General features: G+C 41.6%; 1 long non-coding RNA gene across 1 annotated transcript in view; it reads left to right on the top strand.

The window, feature by feature from the left end:
• Positions 1 to 3,424: 3,424 nt before the first annotated feature.
• The window catches only part of LOC112586837, a 37,384-nt gene continuing 24,718 nt past the window's right edge, over positions 3,425 to 16,090 (top strand). Inside the window, exon 1 of the long non-coding RNA XR_003111295.3 lies at positions 3,425 to 3,504. This is a non-coding gene — a long non-coding RNA (uncharacterized LOC112586837). The remainder of the gene's footprint in view (positions 3,505 to 16,090) is intronic.

Raw genomic sequence — 16,090 nt, 5'->3', positions numbered from 1 at the left:
AGATTTGGGAGAATGGCATTGAAACATGTAAAATATCATGTATGAAACGAGTTGCCAGTTCAGGTTCGATGCACGATACTGGATGCTTGGGGCTAGTGCACTGGGACGACCCAGAGGGATGGAATGGGGAGGGAGGAGGGAGGAGGGTTCAGGATGGGGAACACATGTATACCTGTGGCGGATTCATTTTGATATTTGGCAAAACTAATACAATTTTGTAAAGTTTAAAAATAAAATAAAAATGAAAAAAAAAAATACAAGCAACTCCTACAGCTCAATTCCAGAAAAATAAATGACCCAAACAAAAAACGGGCCAAAGAACTAAATAGACATTTCTCCAAAGAAGACATACAGATGGCTAACAAACACATGAAAAGATGCTCAACATCACTCATTACCAGAGAAATGCAAATCAAAACCACTATGAGGTACCATTTCACACCAGTCAGAATGGCTGTGATCCAAAAGTCTACAAGCAATAAATGCTGGAGAGGGTGTGGAGAAAAGGGAACCCTCTTACACTGTTGGTGGGAATGCAAACTAGTACAGTCACTATGGAGAACAGTGTGGAGATTCCTTAAAAAACTGGAAATAGAACTGCCTTATGATCCAGCAATCCCACGGCTGGGCATACACACTGAGGAGACCAGAATTGAAAGAGACACGTGTACCCCAATGTTGATCGCAGCACTGTTTATAATAGCCAGGACATGGAAGCAACTAGATGTCCATCAGCAGATGAATGGATAAGAAAGCTGTGGTACATATACACAATGGAGTATTACTCCGCCATTAAAAAGAATACATTTGAATCAGTTCTAATGAGGTGGATCAAACTGGAGCCTATTATACAGAGTGAAGTTAGCCAGAAAGAAAAATACCAATACAGTATACTAACACATATATATGGAATTTAGAAAGATGGTAACAATAACCCTGTATACGAGACAGCAAAAGAGACACTGATGTATAGAACAGTCTTTTGGACTCTGTAGGAGAGAGAGAGGGTGGGATGATTTGGGAGAATGGCATTGAAACAGGTATAATATCATATATGAAACGAGTCACCAGTCCAGGTTCGATGCACGGTACTGGATGCTTGGGGCTGGTGCACTGCGACGACCCAGAGGGATGGTACGGGGAGGGAGGAGGGAGGAGGGTTCAGGATGGGGAACACGTGTATACCTGTGGTGGATTCATGTTGATATATGGCAAAATCAATACAATATTGTAAAGTTAAAAAATAAAATAAAATAGAATTTAAAAAATTAAAAAAAAAAAAACGAATAGTGCAGGTAGCATTTGAATATGGCAAAAACAAAATGTGCATTGAACAAACTTTAATTTCTGACCTCTTGTCGGTCCAGTCTCCTCAAAAATAAAATGGAAATAATTACCCCAGGTCACCTTCTTCTCAGTGGGTTTATGCTGGGAATCAAATGATTGATCTTTGTTAAGTTTGGTTTGCTAAACAAATGTGAGGAAGGAAATAAGGCTGCAGGGAGGGCTAGCTGGCAGATTTACTCAGGACTGGATTTGCGGCATCTTGTTTAGTCACTAAGTTGTGTCTGACTCTTTTCGATCCCATGAGCTATAGTCCACCAGGCTCCTCTGTCCATGGGATTTCCCAGGCAAGCACACTGGAGTGGATTGTCATTTCTTTCTCTAGGGAATCTTCCAGACCTAGGGATTGAACCCACATTTCCTGTATTGGCAGGCAAATTCTTTACCGCTGAAACACCAGGGAAGCCTTGGGGCATCTTAGACCAGGTTCTTTGGAAATACTGATTTCCAGGTATTATCTTCTTTCTCTCCCTGCCAGGGTGACCCACTGGTCTTCATTAAAGTTATTATAGGAGAAGGAAATAGCAACCCACTCCAGTATTCTTGCCTGGAGAATCCCAGGGACAGAGGAGCCTGGTGGGCTGCCGTCTGTGGGGTCACACAGAGTCGGACATGACTGATGTGACTTAGCAGCAGCAGCAGCAGCCTCCAGTAATGATTGATATGCTCCAGTGCTAAAGTAAAGAGCAACTCAAAGTCCCACCAAAGCCTCCAAGGGTTACATGTTCTAACAGTAGCTGAACATCTTGTATTCCCACCCTCTCAGCCAGGATCTTCTAGATGTTGGTGTGTATGGAGGAAGTGCTGGCCTGGCTGTCTGTAGACTGAATGATAGTCCTGGTTCTGCACCTACCAGCTGAGTGTCTGCTTCCAAGGGCCCCTGTTTCTTCAGCAGGAAAATGAGGGGCTTGGACCAGTTTCAGATGAAGTCCAAACCCAAATGCCTTCCACATCAAAGAGGTAACCCAAATGTGAGGCTCTGCCAAGGGAATTGGAAGTGGGCAAGCCTGTGGTCAAGTGGAGAGCACAGTGTCACAATAAAGATATTCAGATTCAATTTCTAAAAACCATAGTGTGGTCTAAATAATAATTCTGCAAGGTAACAGTTGGCAGTTCTTAGCTGTGGTAGTTTCTAAGATCCCTTTTAGTTCTAAAAATAAGTTTATGATAGTAAAGTATTTTAAAAGTATCTGTTAGAGGTTTTTTACATGATGACTATTCAGTAATACCCAGGGTGTTCCTTGATAATAAGACCTAACAGTTATAGTAAGAGCTAAGGTTCATGTGCCAAAGTCTCTAAAGCCATTATCTCATTTAATCCTTGCCACAGCCCTATGAGGTCAATTCTATTATAACTGCCTCATCATGAATAAGGAAATTGAGGCACAGAGAGTTTAAGTCTTTTGTATAAGGTCTCCAGGGCTTCCCAGGTGATGCAAGTGGTAAAGAACCTGCCTGCCAATGCAGAAGATATGAGACGCAGGTTCGATCTCTGGGTCAGGAAGATCCCCAGGAGAAGGGCATGGCAACCCGCTCCAATATTCTTGCCTGGAGAATCCCATAGACAGAGGAGCCTGGTGAGCTATGGTCCATAGGTTTGCAGAGTCAGACACAGCTGAAGCAACTTAGCATGCTCGCACTTGAATATACTATTGTGATTTTTTAGCCCCTTCCACATAGAGCTTAGACATAATTATTGTATTCTCCAACTAAAAGTTGTGTCACATATCTTTTGTGTGCATGTGTGTCATGTATCTTGATGAATATATATGTTTATGGGGGAATGGGACACATTATTTGAATTAGAACTTTAACAAAATGCTATCATTTATTGAGCACTTATGTAATAGAGTTCGGTGGAGTGCAGCCCTTAGCACTGTGCACTTAGTTATAGCTGTGCCATTGCCCCCTACCCTGTCGGGCAGGCAAGGAACGGTTACCTGGGACCGGTATCGGTCCTGTTCAGCCGTTGGTCAATGCCACAGTGGGCCCCTCCCCCAAGCTACCAACTGTCAATGAGTGACCGTTAGTGGTCCTGCTCAGCCATTGGTTGGCGGTGCAGTCGGCCCCTCCCACAAGCAACCAACTGTCAGTAAGCGACCGTTAGTGGCCCATTCAGCCAGCGGTCAGAGGAGTGGTGATTGTCAGCCAGAGAGTGAGGTAAGAGGCAGATCCAGGCTTCACCAGGGCCCTCCAGCTCACCCAGCCTTGGATCAGTGGGTGAGCTGGGGGTCCCAGAGAACAGGCTGGGGACTGTGTCTTCTAGGTCTCCAGAGATCTTACCAAGGTCACCCACTAGCCAGGCCCGGCCCTTGAGGAGGTGGTGAACCTCTCCCCAGTCCCTCTCCCCAGTCCCTCTCTCTGTGACCTAAAAGCAGTGGCCGTCTGCCTGGGGCTCAATTTGTGGGACCTGCCTCCGCCATACAGGTGGCCTGAGATACGTGAGGGCCGGCTGGGTCCCAGGTGCTGCCTCCCTCAGTGATGACAGCTGCGCAGGGTCTGGGGACCTGGCCCTGAGGGAGCCGCCAACTGAGCTCTGCCTCCTCTCTGCCAGGACCTGGACCTCAGGGGGTGAAAGTTGTACCCGGGACCTCACCCTTTCTTGTCAGGGCAGAGAATAATATTCGTTTGGTAGCGGAGAAGGCAATGGCACCCTACTCCAGTACTTTTGCCTGGAAAATCCCATGGACGGAGGAGGAGCCCGGTAGGCTGCAGTCCATGGGGTTGCTAGAGTCGGACACGACTGAGCGACTTCACTTTCACCTCTCACTTTCATGCATTGGAGAAGGAAATGGCAACCCACTCCAGTGTTCTTGCCTGGAGAATCCCAGGGATGGGGGAGCCTGGTGGGCTGCTGTCTATGGGGTCGCACAGAGTCGGACACTACTGAGGCGACTTAGCCGCAGCAGCAGCGATTTATAGGAACATGGTTATCTGACCATGACCTGACCTCAAGAACAAAGGATCTGACACCAAGAAGTTTACGACAACTAACCATGCCCCTCCTTCAGCTTTCCTAGAAAAGGGCTTTGCTGAAAGTTTTCAGGGAGTTTGGGGTTTTTAAGGCATGAGCCAACCATCTCTTTGCATGACCCTCAATAAACCTTTCTCTGTTCCACATTCTGACAGTTTGGTATTGTTTGACTTCACTGGGCATGGTGTCAGGCACATGGACTTGTGTTTCAGTAACACTTCCTGTGTACAAGGTACACTGCCAGGTACCAGAGGCTTCAGACATCTTATTTCATTTAATCCTGAAAAGAGCTCCCTGAAGTAGGTATTCTTGTTGCACTCACTTTATAGTGAGGGAACTGATGTTTAGAAGTGTGAAGTAATTTGACTTTAGTCACACAACTAAGTGGCAGAACTTAGACCAAATTCAGGTCTGCTTGGCCACGATCTTAACTGTAATGTGATGCTGTCCTCCCCTCTCTAGCTCCAGATAGTACCCCCGGATGGATAATTGCTCTGAGTTTAACCCAAATTGATGATGACAGCAGTGATGATAATAATGGAGTACTATGGTGGGGGTTATGTTTGATTTGACAGTATTTGGGTTGTAGATTAGACTACCAAAGATGTCCCCAAATTATAACTACTCCCTTGGGTTTGGACTTTGTGTGTGGCAGACCCCAGTTAAAATGCAATATCTTTCTTGGGAGCAATAATAAATTAATACCAATCATTGTGACTACATAAGCAAGACATAGCCAGTTTTTATGGCACCCCATTCCAGTATTCTTGCCCGGAAAATCCCACGGGCGGAGGAGCCTGGTGGGCTGCAGTCCATGGGGTCGCGAAGAGTCGGACACGACTGAGTGACTTGACTTTCACTTTTCACTTTCACACATTGGAGAAGGAAATGGCAACCCACTCCAGTGTTCTTGCCTGGAGAATCCCAGGGACGGAGGAGCCTGCTTGGCTGCCATCTATGGGGTCGCACAGAGTCGGACACGACTGAAGCGACTTAGCAGCAGCAGCATGGTTTTTCCTGTGGTCATGTATGGATGTGAGAGTTGGACTGTGAAGAAGGCTGAGTGCCCAAGAATTGATGCTTTTGAACTGTGGTGTTGGAGAAGACTCTTGAGAGTCCCTTGGACTGCAAGGAGATCCAACCAGTCCATTCTGAAGGAGATCAGCCCTGGGATTTCTTTGGAAGGAATGATGCTGAAGCTGAAACTCCAGTACTTTGGCCACCTCATGCGAAGAGTTGACTCATTTGGAAAAGACTCTGATGCTGAGAGGGATTGGGAGCAAGAGGAGAAGGGGACGACAGAGGATGAGATGGCTGGATGGCATCACTGACTCGATGGGCATCAGTCTCAGTGAACTCCGGGAGTTGGTTGATGGACAGGGAGGCCTGGCGTGCTGCAATTCATGGGGTTGCAAAGAGTCGGACACGACTGAGCAACTGATCTGCTCTGATCATTAGGAAAGTAATGATCTAATCAAGTAGAGAAGAAAAATTTGAAATAGTATGCTAGAAGGCAATTTGCTTCCCTGATAGCTCAGAGGTTAAAGCATCTGCCTGCAATGCAGGAGAGCTGGGTTTGATCCCTGGGTTGGGAAGATCCCCTGGATGAAGGAAATGGCAACCCACTCCAGTATTCTTGCCTGGAAAATCCCATGGACAGAGGAGCCTGGTGGGCTATACTCCACGGGGTAGCAAAGAGTCGGACACGACTGAGCAACTTCACTTTCTATACTCAAATGAGAAATTAAATATAATTAGTGGAAAGTATAGTTCACTTCCCTGGTAGCTTCCCTGGTAGCTTCCCTGGCAGCTACCTGGGTTTCCCTGGTGGCTCAGATGGTAAAGAATCTGCTGCAGTGCAAGAGACCCAACTTTGATCACTGGGTTGGAAAGATGACCTGGAGAAGGCAATGGCCACCCACTCCAGTATTCATTCTTGTAGAATTTCATGGTCAGAGGAGCCTGGTGGGTTATAGTCCATGGGGTTGCAAAGAGTCAGGCATGACTGAGTGACTACCACTTTCACTTTGCTTTTCTATAGTTCACATAAGCATAATGGGTAGGCCAGTGAGGGAAGGGTTTAATAATTGGCAATAATTAGCAGGAAAGTTTTCTTGGGGTAGGTAGCACTTGTTATGAGTCTTGAAATCCTGCTTGACATGAAAACTGTATGTTTGTCTAATAATTCTGATTCCCTAAAACACTCCATAGTAATTTTTTTTTCTGCCTATAACAGTCTATCTTTCTCCATCTTTCTTCTTTCTCTAATTTTAAAAAATGTGACCTGAGTGAGGGCTTTATCTTCTTAAAGATTTCTCTCCTATATAGTGTTTAAAGGCTTACAGATCAGCACTTGATCTAATTTAGGCCAGTCCTAATACCTAAACTTACAGCTACCATTGATGAGTTCAGTAATGGGTAGCTGACCCAGAATTAGCCAGTTGGATCCATTTGTAGCATTTTTGAGATTGAGACTAGTGAAAGTAAGTCTGGGTTCTTCTGTGGGTTTGTGCATTGTGAGATTTGACATACTGAAGCTATGAGTCGCCATGTTCCTGGCTAATCCAAAGAAGAATAAAGTTGACCTTACAGAATGAAACATGAGAGGCACAGAGAGTGTCTTGGTGGCATTTAAGTTTCCGATTCCAGAGGTCTCTGAGATCCACTTTATGCACTGATTTGGTTGTTCAATCTTCACATGAATAATTTGTAATAATTCCCTCCCCCACCCCACCCCAATCTATCTTTTGCCCTTAGCTAGTTCTAGTTGAATTTTTGTCACATGCAACTAAAAGAGTCCTGATGAATATTTTATTGTAACTTCATGTTGAAATAGAATAGAGATTATTTTACAGAGAAGAAAGTGAGGCTCAGAAAGTAAAATGTAACCAAAATATTGAAAAATGAGTGGTAGATACAAAACAAATACCCACCCTTCTCATACTGGAAAAGATGCAGGGAGATGCAGTCAGAAAAGTCTGCTAGTTTAGGAGACTCAGTGTATAAACTGTGAATAAAATAGCTTCCCATTGTTGCAGGTATTCTGAATGCTCTGATGCCAGATTTTGGTATCATTTTAGCTTTTTTTTTTTTTTCAGCAAGTTTGGCTTTTGAGGAAAAAGGAAGAAGCCCAATTCCGCCACAGCACCCACTTCCCATTTTACTTAAGGTCCATGGGGTTACCCAGGTATGATATCAGTCAAAACTCTCTGTACCTCAGTGATGTAATACTGAAAAGGATGACTTTTGACAAGGACTAATTTCAAAATGAAACTGATTTGATTGTCTCACTCTTATCAAAGCCCACTTGAATCTGTATTAACCTAGGGACACCAAAAGGTTCAGAAAGAACAGTCCCTGGAATTTGACACAGTTTGCCTGTGCTGTCTTTAAAAAAAGAAAAAAAAACATTTAACGGTTTATCTCCTTTTTAATTTCAAATAAGACTTAAGGTGGTTTAAAAAGATATAAAATATAGGAAGGCAAGTTAAATATAGAAGAGAGATTTTAAAAAATGATACTAAGAGTTAGTAGTGAGGCTCATAAACAACAAATATAACACAGTCCTATACATATGTGGTAATTGGTCCCCAGTTTAGGCTTTAAGCTTTCTTCTCAGCGCAAACAAGGAAACAATCAATTATACAGTTTGCAGTGTCCATTAGATAAACCAAATACTTGAGACAAGTACAGCTATATCTGATCCTATGACCCAAAATAATGTGTCCCTAGGTTCTTACAAAGAGAGTATTGTGTTATATAATGTGAAAGGCCTGAAGTGCTCCTTCCAGGAGACCCAATGATCAAATTCAGCCCTGGTCCTCATAGCTGGCAGTATTATGTCTCAAATTTTAATCATCTTTATTATTTTGCCATATCTACTTACTATGTTTAAAAATTTTTAACCTAATATATTTTTAACATAGGTTTTACTTGCATTTCATTTTAAACTAAATTTCATCTTAGCAAGGTAGATGAACTAGTTCTGTTCTTCCAATGCCCTTTAAATTAGTTTTTAAGTATTAAAATAAAAAAGTGTAACCTAAAGTTTTCTAATGTACCTGCTTGGTGCTACACCGTGGAAAACATTGACTTAGGGAAAAAGAGAAATCCACCATTTGAATAACCATGACCTCATTGTGTTTTAATATCTTTCTCATGATGTATTATGATCATCAGTGTTGAGAAAACTGAGGTCAAAGATTTTGCACAAGGTCCCACAATAACTGAACCAGGATGAACCTCAAGTCTTCTGATGAAAGTTAGGTTCTAGCTTCTAGATGAATGTGTGGAGGGCCTTTTGCTCAGATCAGAGTTCAGGCTCTGTTTAACCATTTGCCCCTTTGCTTCCTCCCAGAATGCCTTACCCCCTGCTTAGTCCATAGTGATGCCAGCCTGTGGTTATTGGAACCCGGTCTGCCATTCCAAAGGGAGGAAGTCTGCCAGGCAGAGGTGGAGCCCAAAAGAGGAACTTCACCAACTGCTGTGGACAGCTCTAGCCCTTTATGTCCCCGTGGACTTTTGGGGAAGTATTTTTGTGGCTCACCAGTCTCTTGTTAGGCAAGGGCCACTTGTCCTGGGTTGTCCTTTTCTACTAGTGGAAAGTACAGCTGGGAGATTTGGAATAGTTGCTGTTTGACTTGGATTCTTAGCACAGCTGTCACTATGAGCCTTTGTGGTAAGATCTCAAGCTGAAGTTTGTTGCTGAAGATTGCAGAATTCCTTCTAAACGTTGGAACCGTTTTGAATCATAATTGGCAGTGGCTTTCTGATGGCGTCTTGAGCAAACTCAGAGGAGAAGTCATTATTTTGTCTCACATGAATACAACACTGGGTAAATTACCTTGAACTTCTACCCAGGGGTGTGATCTACATTATTTCTGGGCTTTGATTTATAGGATAAACCTTTCTCTTCCTTTTTTTAGTAAACAGAAGTAACATTTTCTGCTCTATCCTTCTCTTAAAGAGATTTTAAAGTGTCTTATAATTAAATTTTTTTATTATTTAAAAATTTTAAATTTTGATATAATTGTAGATTCACATGCATCTGTATAAAATGCTACAGAAAAGTCCTGTGTACTTTTTACCCAATCTCCCCTAATGATGACATTCTTAAAGAGATTTAAAATTTGCTGAGATATAATTTAGATAATGATAAAAATCACTTTTTTATTGTAATATAATTGCTTTATAATGTGTGTTAGTTTCTTACGTACAACAAAGTGAATCAGCTATCAGTCAGTTCAGTCACTCAGTCATGTCCGACTCTTTGTGACCCTATGGACTGCAGCATGCCAGGCCTCCCTGTCCACCACCAACTCCCGCAGTTTACTCAAACTCATGTCCATTGAGTCGGTGATACAATCCAACCATCTCATCCTCTGTCATCCTCTTCTCCTTCTATCTTCAATCTTTCCCAGCATCAGGATCTTTTCAAATGAGTCAATTCTTCACATCAGGTGGCCTAAGTATTGGAGTTTTAGCTTCAGCATCAGTCCTTCTAATGAATTTTCAGGACTGATTTCCTTTAGGATGGATTGGTTGGATCTCCTTGCTGTACAAGGGACTCTTAAAAATTAATTTATTTTTTTGTGGGGGCAAGCCATGTGGCATGCAGGATCTTAAATCCCTGGCCAGGGATCGAACCTATGTCCCTTGCACTGGAAGCTTGAAGTCCTAACCACTGGACCACCAGAGAAGTCCCCAGAAAGTATTCCTTTCCTCTTTTATTTTCATAAAGAGTTCATGTAGAATTGATATTGTTTCTTCTTTAGGTAGAATTCCCTAGTAAAACTGAAATTTTTCTTTGTGGGAAGGACTTTAACTATGAATACAATCTCTTTAATAGATATAAGGCCACACAAGTTTTCTCTTTCTTTTTGAATGAGTTTTAGTCAAGGATTTGTTTATTTCATCTAAGTTGTCAAATTAATTGTCAGGAACTTGTTTATAAAATTACATTATCATTTCTAATATCTGATAGATCTTCTATGACAGTTCTTCTTTCACTTACAACATTGGTAATTTGGGTCTCTGTCCTTTTTTTCTTGATCAGGTTTACCAATTTTATTGATCTTTCCAAAGCATCAACTGTCTATATTTCTGTTCTGCTTACTATATTTCTGTTTTCTATTTCTATGTTTTCTGCACTTATCTTTATATTTCCTTACTTTGGTTTTAATTTGCTCTTAAGTTTTTAGTTTTGTAAAGTGGAAACTTTGGTAATTGGTTTTAGACCTTTCTTCTTTTCTATTATGAAAATTTAATGCCATCTGTTTCTCTTTAAGCTCTGCTTTAATTGCATCCTACACATTTAAAAAATTATTTATTTGGCTGCCCAGGTCCTAGTTGTGGCACATGGTATCTTTCAGCTGTAGCATGTGAATTCTTAGCTGTGGCATGTGGGATCTAGTTCCCTGACCAGGGATTGAACCTGAACCACTGGGAAATGGACCACCATAGAAATCTCTGAATCCTACAAATTTATAAGACTTCCTAGCATTTCAATTTAGTTAAAAAATATGTTGTAATCCTCCTGGTTATTTCTTTGACCTATAGATTATTTAGAAGTGTTCTGTTTATTACCCACATATTTGAGAATTTTCTCAGTGTCATTCTGTTGATGATTTATAATTGAACATCATTGTCATCAGAAAATATATCTTTCTCTGTTTTTAATTCTTTTATTGTTAAATTTTTTAAGATTAGTTTTATGGCCTAGAATATGGTCTACTTTTGGATATTTCATGAACATTTGAAAAGAGAGTAAATTCTCTGAGATGCAGTATTCTATGAATTAGGTCGAGTTGCTATTGTTTTAAGTTTTATACCAATTATTGACAAGAAAAAAGTTGAAATATCCAACTATAATTGTTGCTTTGTCTGTTTCTCTCATTGACCACGATCTGTTCACATACTTAATCTGCCCCATTCTCTCTCTTTTCCTTCGGGCATTCAGTTTGATTTATGTCAGGCAATTCGATATTGTCTCACAGCTCTTGGGTTTTTTTCACTGATTGTTCTCTTTTCATTTTTGTATAAAAATTTTCTATCTTCAGATTCACTTATCCTTTCTTCTGCTTGTCCCATTTGTTGATAAGTCTGTCTGGGTAATTCTTCATCTCTGATGTTGTGTTTTCATGTTTAGAATTTTCATCTGACCCTTTTTTAGTAGCTGAAACTCCCCATCATCCATACATTTCTTTTTTAATACTAAGTCCTTTAACTTATTTATTATAGTAGTTATAATGTCCCTGTCTGATACTTCTAAAGCTAGGTTATTTGTGGGTCTGGTTCTGTTGTATATTTTCTCTCTTAGCAGAAGGGTATTTTTTCCTTGCTTCTTCGTGTATCTTATTATTTTTAATCAAATGATGAAGATTCTGGGTAAAAGAACAATGGAGACAGATATAAATAGTATATGATGCCCAGAAGAGTCGGACACGATTGAGCAACTTCACTTTCACTTTTCACTTTCATGTATTGGAGAAGGAAATGGCAACACACTCCAGTGTTCTTGCCTGGAGAATCCCATGGGCGGGGGAGCCTGGTGGGCTGCTGTCTATGGGGTCGTACAGAGTTGGATACGACTGAAGTGATTTAGCAGCAGAATGGCATATGTGCCATGGAATTTGTTCATATTTTAAAAATGTTCTTTGGCCATCCAAAGTGGGTATTATTATTCTCCCATTTTAAAGATGAAGAAAGTGTAGGGAGGGGAGGACAGCAACACAGCAGATGGTAGTGCCAGGGATGAATTTGGGTTTAAATCCTGGCTATGTGGCTGATCACTTCCCTCGACGTTAGTTGGGATCTGGTAGCACTGGGAATAATGACTGTGGGTTGATTGGGTTAATAAAGACTGGAGGCTGAGAGGCCAGTTAGAGCTGTCTCAGCAGTGCAGGGTATGGTGGTAAAGGCCTGCCATTGATCATTAATTCAAACACTCAAAACATACACAGCTCATGTAAGTGAATACACACAGACAGAAGTATAAGGCTCAGTATTAAAGACAAACTAGGGAGTGATGGGGACCATGATGAACTAGATGCACATGCTCCTTTCCAGGAGGACTTCTGTGACTCAGTTCTGACAGACTGTGCTAGGTGTTAAACCAAGATGAGTATTATAAGTTCTTGTGTTTTGATGGAAGCCAGAAATCTGAACTTCAATGTGCAGTATCCTAATTTTAAGGGTTGGCCACAGGTATAATTTTAAAGAATGTTTATGTAAGCTATACCTTGAAGATCCAGCAAAACATGTCTTTAGGCTTTCAGGCTACAGGTCACACAAACCTGGATGGTGGCAGAGGGACGGCCACCAGGTACTGCTGCAGCTGTGGGTATGGAGTTTCACCAGGAATGTTTTTGGCCAAAAGGCTAAATGGCAGACTCCAGGGCATTTTCTATTAACATGAGACCATTCAATTATACATTTATATTCTTTTTTTTTCAGATTCTCTTCTGTTATAGGTTATTACAAGATATTGAGTATAGTTCCCTGTGCTATATGCAGTGGGTCCTTGTTGGTTATGTATTTTACATATAATAGTGTATATCTATTAATCCCAAACTCCAAATTTATCCCTCCCCCACCTTTCCACTTTGGTAACCATATGTTTGTTTTCTGTGTGTAGGAGTCTGTTTCTGTTTTGTAAATAAGTTAATTTGTATCATTTTTTTAGATTCCACATATAAGTGATATCATTTGGTATTTGTCATTTTTTATCTAATTTATTTCACTTAGCATGATAATCTCTAGATTCTTCCTTGTTGCTGCAAATAGCATTGTTTCATTCTTTTTTATGGCTGAGTAGTATTCCATTTGGAGAAGGCAATGGCGCCCCACTCCAGTACTCTTGCCTGGAGATTCCCATGGATGGAGGAGCCTGGTGGGTTGTAGTCCATGGGGTCGCAACGAGTCGGACACGACCCAGTGACTTCACTTTCCACTTTCATGCATTGGAGAAGGCAATGGCAACCCATTCCAGTGTTCTTGCCTGGAGAATCCCAGGGATGGTGGAGCCTGGTGGGCTGCCATCTATGGGGTTGCAACAAGTCGGACACGACTGAAGAGACTTAGCAGCAGCAACAGCAGCAGTATTCCATTGTGTGTGTGTGTGTGTATATGTGTGTGTGTGTATATGTGTGTGTATGTATATGTGTGTGTGTGTATAATATATATATACATACCACATCTTCTTTATCCATTCATCTATTGATGGATTCTTAGGTTGCTTCCATATCTTGACTATTGTAAATAGTGCTGCTGTGAACATTGGGGTACATGTATCTTTTTGAATTGTAGTTTTCATCTTTTCTGGATATATGCCCAGGAATAGATTGCTGGATCATATGGTAGGTGTAGTTTTAGTTTTTTGAAGAATCTCCATGCTGTTTTCCATAGTGGCTATACCAATTTACATTCCTACCAACAGTATAAGAGGGTTTGCTTTTCTCTACACCCTCTGCAGCATAATTAAATTTGTAGACTTTTTGATGATGGCCATTCTGACCATTGTGAGGTGATATTTCATTCTGACCATTGATTTACATTCCTGTAATACTTAGTGATGTTATGACTTGCTTCATATTTCTACCTGCCTCCTATAGTCTCCCCAGGAGTGGCTGTTAGCCCATGTATGCTCTGAGCAAGACAGTGTGAAGGAAGAGCTATAGTGTAGTGGTTTATAGTATGGTTTGTTTCTTTGCTTTTCTATTTTCCACTTTTGTCAGAGGATATGTTGTTTATTCTCTTTGTATCAGTTCAGTTCAGTTCAGCCGCTCAGTCGTGTGTGACCCTTTGTGACCCCATGGACTGCAGCACCCCAGGCTTCCCTGTCTATCACCAACTCCCAGAGCTTGCTCAAACTCATGTCCATCGAGTTGGTGATGGACCTTCTCATCTTCTGTCATCCTCTTCTCCTCCTGCCTTCAATCTTTCCCAGAATCAGGGTCTTTTCCAAGGAATCAGTTCTTTGCATCAGGTGGCTAAAGTACTGGAGCTTCAGCATCAGTCCTTCCAATAAATATTCAGGACTGATTTCCTTTAGAATTGACTGGTTTGATCTCCTTTCAGTCCAAGGGACTCTCAAGAGTCTTCTCCAACACCACAGTTCAAAAGCATCAACTTATCTAAAAAATAGGGATAATTTGACCTACCTCCAAGGATGGCTGTGAAAATTATGGATGATAAATATTGAGGGCTTGGAAAAATATCTGGCATATAGTAAGTACTCTACAAATGTTAGCTATTATCATTCATATTTCTTCCTTCTTGGCACTTCTGTTTGAGGCATCTATTTTCTGTTTCTGATGCATTAGCCTCCTGGGTGAATTCACTTGTTTCCCAGAGCCCTTAGGATGCCAAGGCTGCTTTTATTAATTCATTCAAAATATTTATAGAGGCCTGCATGTGCCATTCTGTTCCAGGCATTGGAGGATTAGACAGTGAATACAATCGAAGGAACTTGCATTCTAGAGCCCAAGACTGACAATAATTGTGAAAACAAAGAAATGAGCAAAATAATTTCCCAAGTGCTTACTGTTATGAGGAAAAAGAAAATGATGACATGATAGAGAATGAACAGGTGGCTACTTTAGATTGAGTGCTCAAGAAAGGACACTCTGAAGAGGTATCACTTGACATGAGGTGTGAAATGGCAACCCACTCCAGTACTCTTGCCTGGAAAATCCCATGGACAGAATAGCCTGGTAGGCTACCGTCCATGGGGTCACAATGAGTCGGACATGACTGAGCGACTTAACTGACTTGAATGATAAGAAAGTATCTTTTCATTTAAAAATCTAGAGAAATAGTGTTTTACGCTAATGAAACAGTAAGTGAAAGGGCCCTGAGGCAGGAATGAGCTTTGCTTGTCCAGGGAATGGACAATAGGTCAGAGTGGCTGGAGTAGAGAAATTAAAGGGATAGGAAGAAAGGGGATGAGGCCACTGAGCTAGCCAGGGACCATTCCTGCCATAGGCCTGGCAGACTTGATTTAAGTTTCTAATGGCTCACTCTTCCTGCAGCATGGAAGGGTAAATTGGAGAGTAACATGAGGGGAAGCAGAAAGGCCATCAGCCCCACTATGAACTATTGTGGAATGGGTAGGGGAGGTAAGGGAGAATGACTCTTTCCTAAGCGCTTTTTCCTTTTTATTTCATTGATTCAGTCATCATTCAATGGCTCTCTCTTGAGTGTCTGTTGTGTGCCAGCAATGTGTTAGGCCCTTGGACTACACTGATATATGATATTGGCCTGAGCTTTGCTCCCATTGAATTTTCAGTCAAATGTCCTTCTTGGTTTCCTAGATCTTCAAATAGTTCTGTCTGTACACATCATCTTTCGTGAACATTAATCCTACAGTGGTTTACCTGAACCACATGTACCTTAATGTGGGCTCACTACTGGGACGAGTAACCGCATAGAATTCTTTCCTCCCTAGGCACTTGCAGTGTCCTACCTCCCTCAGCAAAACACAAGGGATGCAAATAAATGTGGGGATGCAAAATGGATATGGTGCAGGGTTGGGGTGGAGGGAGGAAGAGGCCTCTGAACTCACCTGCCAGAAGCCTAGAACCTGTGGAAGCCTGAATACATTTGTGAACATGGGGTGACAGGGCCTCTACTTCCAGGGGATCATTGAGGGAATTACAGATCATAAAGATGATCTTTGTTTCTGGTCTGTTTTCAATAAGGTCATGCTTGTTTATTTTAAGAGAATATTTTTTAGGGTAGTGAAACAGCATTGCCTAGGGTGGAGAACACTTT

Source organism: Bubalus bubalis, chromosome 9 (assembly GCF_019923935.1).
Source record: "Bubalus bubalis isolate 160015118507 breed Murrah chromosome 9, NDDB_SH_1, whole genome shotgun sequence".
Classification (NCBI taxonomy): Eukaryota; Metazoa; Chordata; class Mammalia; order Artiodactyla; family Bovidae; genus Bubalus; species Bubalus bubalis.
Note: the sequence above shows the minus strand (reverse complement) of the source record. Positions and strands in the feature narration are given on the sequence as shown.